Source organism: Salmo trutta, unplaced genomic scaffold (assembly GCF_901001165.1).
Source record: "Salmo trutta unplaced genomic scaffold, fSalTru1.1, whole genome shotgun sequence".
In the NCBI taxonomy this organism is placed as follows: domain Eukaryota; kingdom Metazoa; phylum Chordata; class Actinopteri; order Salmoniformes; family Salmonidae; genus Salmo; species Salmo trutta.
In genome coordinates, this window is record NW_021822868.1 from 1 (window position 1) to 7,500 (window position 7,500).

Below are 7,500 nucleotides of genomic sequence, written 5' to 3' on the forward strand. Positions count from 1 at the left end.
CCCCCCTCCCCAATCCTCCTACTATGGAGGTGGCTCAGGCTTAGTCCCCAACCTAACCTGTCCACCCGCTGAAGGCTCAGGGCTAAGGCGCGTCGCTGGAGACCTCGGGTTGATGCGCATCGCTGGAGACCTCGGACTGGCGGGCGACTCTGGCCGCGCCGGTTCCGGACTGTAGGGCGTCTCTCTCGGTTCCGGACTGTAGGCCGTCTCTCTCGGTTCCGGACTGTAGGCCGTCTCTCTCGGTTCCGGACTGTAGGTCGTCTCTCTCGGTTCCAGACTGTAGGCCGTCTCTCTCGGTTCCAGACTGTAGGCCGTCTCTCTTGGCTCCGGACTGTAGGACGTCGCCGGAAGCACTGGACGGGGAACTGTCGCCGGAAGCTCTGGACGGGGTACTGTCGCCGGAAGCTCTGGACGGGGTACTGTCGCCGGAAGCTCTGGACGGGGTACTGTCATCGGAAGCTCTGGACGGGGTACTGTCGCCGGAAGCTCTGGACGGGGTACTGTCATCGGAAGCTCTGGACTAGGGACACGCACCTTGAGGCTAGTACGAGGAGCAGGAACTGGATACACCGGGCCATGAACCAGCACTGGAGGTCTGGAGCGCACAGCCTGCACCACCCATACTGGCTGGGTAGTCACAGTAGCCCTGCACGGGCGGAGTGCTGGCACAGGGCGAACTGGACTGTGCAGAGGCCTGATGGCTGCCGTGCGTAGAGCAGGCGCAGGGTAGCCTGGGCCTAGGAGGCGCACCGGTGGCCAGATGCGCTGCGCAGGCATACTCCTTCCAGGCTGCACGCCCACTCTAGCACGGCACTTGCGAGGGGCCGGAATCGCTCGCACCGGACTGTGCGTGCGCACCTCCGCATAGACCGGCGTTCTCATGATCCGCTGCATCATGTTGTTGGGGTGCTTTGCTGCAGGAGGGACTGGTGCACTTCACAAAATAGATGGCATCATGAGGAGGAACATTATGTGGATATATTGAAGCAAAATCTCAAGACATGAGTCAGGAAGTTAAAGCTTGGTCACAAATGGGTCTTCCAAATGGACAATGACCCCAAGCATTCTTCCAAAGTTGTGGCAAAATGGCTTAAGGACAACAAAGTCAAGGTATTGGAGTGGCCATCACAAAGCCCTGACCTCAATCCCATAGAACATTTGTGGGCAGAACTGAAAAAGCTTGTGTGAGCAAGGAGGTCTAAACCTGACTCAGTTACACCAGCTCTGTCAGGAGGAATGGGCCAAAATTCACCCAACTTATTGTGGGAACTTGTGGAAGGCTACCCGAAACGTTTGACCCAAGTTAAACAATTTAAAGGCAATGCTACCAAATACTAATTGAGTGTATGTAAACTTCTGACCCACTGGGAATGTGATGGAAGAAATAAAAGCTGAAATAAATCATTCTCTCTACTTTTATTCTGACATTTCACATTCTTAAATAAAGTGGTGATCCTAACTGACCTAAGAAAGGGAATTTTTACTAGGATTAAATGTCAGGAATTGTGAAAAAGTGAGTTTAAATGTATTTTGCGAAGTTGTATGTAAACTCCTGACTTTAACTGTATATATGCTGAGATCATGTGACAGATCATGTGACACTTTGACTGCACACAGGTGGACTTTACTGAACTAATTATGTGACTTCTGAAGGTAATTGGCTGCACCAGATCTTATTTAGGGGTGAATACATATACACACACCACTTTTCAGTTGTTTTTTTGGGTGAATTTTTTTTAAACAAGTTATTTTTTTCATTTCACATCACCAATTTGGACTATTTTGTGTTTGTCCGTTACATGAAATCCAAATAAAAATCAGTTTAAATTACAGGTTGAAATGCAACAAAATAGAAAACAGGAAAAACATGCCAAGGGGGTGAATGCTTTTGCAAGGCGCTGTATATAGAGAGAGATGGATATAGTAAACCTAAATCACTCACTGTCTGTCTGTGTGTGTGTGTGTGTGTGTGTGTGTGTGTGTGTGTGTGTGTGTGGTGTGTGTGTGCGTGTCCCTGTCTGTCTGTGTGTGGTGTGTGTGTGTGTGTCTGTGTGTGTGTGTGTGTCTGTGTGTGTGTGTGTGTGTGTGTGTGTGTGTGTGTGTGTGTTGTGTGTGTGTGTGTCTGTCTGTCTGTGTGTGTGTGTGTGTGTGTGTGTGTGTGTGTGCGTGCGTGCGTGCGTGCGTGTGTAGAGATGGAGAACGGAGCTGAGGACACCGAGTCTCTGTGGGAGTCGGTGGAGAATAACCGCTACATCCTGAGCCGATACATCTCTCCTGGTAAACTGACCCCCTACCTGCGCCAATGTAAGGTTCTGGACGAACAGGACGAAGACGAGGTCTTGAACTCTCTACTGCTGGTCTCTAAGGTCAACCGTACAGGTAGGTTACCTCTCTACTGCTGGTCTCTAAGGTCAACCTCACAGGTGGGTTAACTCTCTACTGCTGGTCTCTAAGGTCAACCTCACAGGTAGGTTAACTCTCTACTGCTGGTCTCTAAGGTCAACCTCACAGGTAGGTTAACTGTCTACTGCTGGTCTCTAAGGTCAACCTCACAGGTAGGTTAACTCTCTACTGCTGGTCTCTACGGTCAACCTCACAGGTAGGTTAACTCTCTACTGCTGGTCTCTACGGTCAACCTCACAGGTAGGTTAACTCTCTACTGCTGGTCTCTAAGGTCAACCGTACAGGTATGTTACCTCTCTACAGCTGGTCTCTAAGGTCAACCTCACAGGTAGGTTAACTCTCTACTGCTGGTCTCTAAGGTCAACCTCACAGGTAGGTTAACTCTCTACTGCTGGTCTCTACGGTCAACCTCACAGGTAGGTTAATTCTCTACTGCTGGTCTCTACGGTCAACCTCACAGGTAGGTTAACTCTCTACTGGTCTCTACGGTCAACCTCACAGGTAGGTTAACTCTCTACTGCTGGTCTCTAAGGTCAACCTCACAGGTAGGTTAACTCTCTACTGCTGGTCTCTAAGGTCAACCTCACAGGTAGGTTAACTCTCTACTGCTGGTCTCTACGGTCAACCTCACAGGTAGGTTAACTCTCTACTGCTGGTCTCTAAGGTCAACCTCACATGTAGGTTAACTGTCTACTGCTGGTCTCTAAGGTCAACCTCACAGGTAGGTTAACTCTCTACTGCTGGTCTCTACGGTCAACCTCACAGGTAGGTTAACTCTCTACTGCTGGTCTCTACGGTCAACCTCACAGGTAGGTTAACTCTCTACTGCTGGTCTCTACGGTCAACCTCACAGGTAGGTTAACTCTACTGCTGGTCTCTAAGGTCAACCTCACAGGTAGGTTAACTCTCTACTGCTGGTCTCTAAGGTCAACCTCACAGGTAGGTTAACTCTCTACTGCTGGTCTCTAAGGTCAACCTCACAGGTAGGTTAACTCTCTACTGCTGGTCTCTAAGGTCAACCTCACAGGTAAGTTAACTCTCTACTGCTGGTCTCTAAGGTCAACCGTACAGGTAGGTTACTCTCTACTGCTGGTCTCTAAGGTCAACCTCACAGGTAGGTTAACTCTCTACTGCTGGTCTCTAAGGTCAACCTCACAGGTAGGTTAACTCTCTACTGCTGGTCTCTAAGGTCAACCTCACAGGTAAGTTAACTCTCTACTGCTGGTCTCTAAGGTCAACCGTACAGGTAGGTTACCTCTCTACTGCTGGTCTCTAAGGTCAACCTCACAGGTAGGTTAACTCTCTACTGCTGGTCTCTAAGGTCAACCTCACAGGTAGGTTAACTCTCTACTGCTGGTCTCTAAGGTCAACCTCACAGGTAGGTTAACTCTCTACTGCTGGTCTCTACGGTCAACCTCACAGGTAGGTTAACTCTCTACTGCTGGTCTCTACGGTCAACCTCACAGGTAGGTTAACTCTCTACTGCTGGTCTCTACGGTCAACCTCACAGGTAGGTTAACTCTCTACTGCTGGTCTCTAAGGTCAACCTCACAGGTAGGTTAACTCTCTACTGCTGGTCTCTAAGGTCAACCTCACAGGTAGGTTAACTCTCTACTGCTGGTCTCTACGGTCAACCTCACAGGTAGGTTAACTCTCTACTGCTGGTCTCTAAGGTCAACCTCACATGTAGGTTAACTGTCTACTGCTGGTCTCTAAGGTCAACCTCACAGGTAGGTTAACTCTCTACTGCTGGTCTCTACGGTCAACCTCACAGGTAGGTTAACTCTCTACTGCTGGTCTCTACGGTCAACCTCACAGGTAGGTTAACTCTCTACTGCTGGTCTCTAAGGTCAACCTCACAGGTAGGTTACCTCTCTACTGCTGGTCTCTAAGGTCAACCTCACAGGTAGGTTAACTCTCTACTGCTGGTCTCTAAGGTCAACCTCACAGGTAGGTTAACTGTCTACTGCTGGTCTCTAAGGTCAACCTCACAGGTAGGTTAACTCTCTACTGCTGGTCTCTAAGGTCAACCGCAAGTCAAATCAAATTGTATTTGTCACATGCTTCGTAAACAGCAGGTGTAGACTAACAGTGACATGATTACTGATGGGTCCTTTTCCAACAGTACTGAGTCAATGTGCAGAGGTACCAGGTAATAACAAGGCTATATACAGGGAGTACCAGGTAATAACATGGTTATATACAGGGAGTACCAGGTAATAACATGGCTATATACAGGAAGTACCAGGTAATAACATGGATATATACAGGGATACCAGGTATAACATGGCTATATACATACAGGGAGTACCAGGTAATAACATGGATATATACAGGGCTACCAGATAATAACATGTGCTATATACAGGGAGTACCAGGTAATAACATGGCTATATACAGGGAGTACCAGGTAATAACATGGCTACATACAGGGAGTACCAGGTAATAACATGGTTATATACAGGAAGTACCAGGTAATAACATGGCTATATACAGGGAGTACCAGGTAATAACATGGCTATATAAAGGGAATACCAGGTAATAACATGGCTACATACAGGGATACCAGGTAATAACATGGTTAATACAGGGAGTACCAGGTAATAACATGGCTATATACAGGAAGTACCAGGTAATAACATGGCTATATACAGGAAGTACCAGTTAATAAACATGGCTATATACAGGGAGTACCAGGTAATAACATGGTTATATACAGGGGGTACCAGGTAATAACATGGCTATATACAGGGAGTACCAGGTAGTAACATGGTTATATACAGGGAGTACCAGGTATAACATGGCTATATACAGGGAGTACCAGTTAATAACATGGCTATAGACAGGGGATACCAGGTAATAACATGGCTATATACAGGGAGTACCAGGTATAACATGGATATATACAGGATACCAGGTAATAACATGGCTATACACAAAGATACCAGGTAATACCATGGCTATATACAGGGAGTACCAGGTAATAACATGGCTATATACAGGGAGTACCAGGTAATAACATGGCTATATACAGGGGTACCAGGTAATACCCGGTCTATATACAGGAAGTATCAGGTAATACCATGGCTATATACAGGGAGTACCAGGTAATAACATGGCTATATACAGGGCGTACCAGGTAATAACATGGTTATAGACAGGGTGTGTGAGGTAAGAACATGGCTATATACAGGGAGTACCAGGTAATAACATGGTTATATTACAGGGAGTACCAGGTAATAACATGGTTATATACAGGGGATACCAGTAATAACATGGTTATAGACAGGGTGTGTGAGGTAAGAACATGGCTATATACAGGGAGTACCTGGTAATAACATGGCTATATACAGGGAGTACCAGGTAATAACATGGCTATATACAGGAGAGTAACAGGTAATACATGGTTATATACAGGGGATACCAGGTAATAACATGGCTATATACAGGGAGTACCAGGTAATAACATGGTTATATACAGGGGATACCAGGTAATAACATGGCTATATACAGGAAGTACCAGGTAATAACATGGCTATATACAGGAAGTTACCAGGTAATAACATGGTTAACACAGGGAGTACCAGGTAATAACATGGCTATATACAGGAAGTACCAGGTAATAACATGGCTATATACAGGGAGTACCAGGTAATAACATGGCTATATACAGGGAGTACCAGGTAATAACATGGCTATATACAAGGGAGTACCAGGTAATAACATGGTTATATACAGGAAGTACCAGGTAATAACATGGCTATTACAGGGAGTACCAGGTAATAACATGGTTATATACAGGAAGTACCAGGTAATAACATGGTTATATACAGGGTGTACCAGGGTAATAACCATGTTATATACAGGGGCTACCAGGTAATAACATGGCTATAGACAGGGAATACCAGACAATAACAGGTTATAGGGAGGGTGTGTCTATAAAGCAGGAGGGTGTGTCTATAAAGCAGGAGGGCTGTGTCTATAAAGCAGGAGGGTGTGTCTATAAAGGAGGAGGGTGGTCTATAAAGGAGGAGGGTTGTGTCTATAAAGCAGGAGGGTTGTGTCTATAAAGGAGGAGGGTGTGTCTATAAAAGAAGAGGGTGTGTCTATAAAGGAGGAGGGTGTGTCTATAAAGCAGGAGGGTGTGTCTGTAAAGCAGGAGGGTGTGTCTATAAAGCAGGAGGGTGTGTCTATAAATGAAGAGGGTGTGTCTATAAAGCAGGAGGGTGTGTCTATAAAGCAGGAGGGTGTGTCTATAAATGAAGAGGGTGTGTCTATAAAGCAGGAGGGTGTGTCTATAAATGAAGATGGTGTGTCTATAAAGCAGGAGGGTGTGTCTATAAAGCAGGAGGGTGTGTCTATAAATGAAGAGGGTGTGTCTATAAAGCAGGAGGGTGTGTCTATAAAGCAGGAGGGTGTGTCTATAAATGAAGAGGGTGTGTCTATAAAGGAGGAGGGTGTGTCTATAAATGAGAGGGTGTGTCTATAAAGCAGGAGGGTGTGTCTATAAATTAAGAGGGTGTGTCTATAAAGCAGGAGGGTGTGTCTATAAAGCAGGAGGGTGTGTCTATAAAGCAGGAGGGTGTGTCTATAAAGCGAGGGTGTGTCTATAAAGGAAGATTCTATTGCAGATTGTTTATCAATCAGATTACACATTAAAAGGTATAACAAGAAATTAAATCTACTTTCTGCCCTGGACGTGTGTGTGTGTGTGTGTTGTGTGTGTGTGTGTGTGTGTGTGTGTGTTGTATCTGTGTGTGTGTGTGTGTGTGTGTGGTGGTGTTGTGTTTGTGTGTATATCTATGTGTGTGTGTGTGTGTGTGGTGTTTGTGTGTATATCTGTGTGTGTGTGTGTGTGTGTGTGTGTGTGTATATCTGTGTGTGTGGTGTGTGTGTGGTGTGTGTATATCTGTGTGTGTGTGTGTGTGTGTGTGTGTGGTGTGTGTGTTGTGTGTGTGTGTGTGTGTGTGTATATCTGTGTGTGTGTGTGTGTGTGTGTGATATCTGTGTGTGTGTGTGTGTGTGTGTGTGCGTGTGTGTGTGTGTATATCTGTGTGTGTGTGTGTGTGTGTGTGTGTGTGTGTGTGTTGTGTGTGT

The 7,500-nt window shown here is 46.2% G+C and overlaps 1 pseudogene; it reads left to right on the forward strand.

The window, feature by feature from the left end:
- Positions 1–2,164: 2,164 nt before the first annotated feature.
- LOC115186146 (caspase recruitment domain-containing protein 11-like) overlaps positions 2,165–7,500 on the forward strand; it is a 92,080-nt pseudogene continuing 86,744 nt past the window's right edge.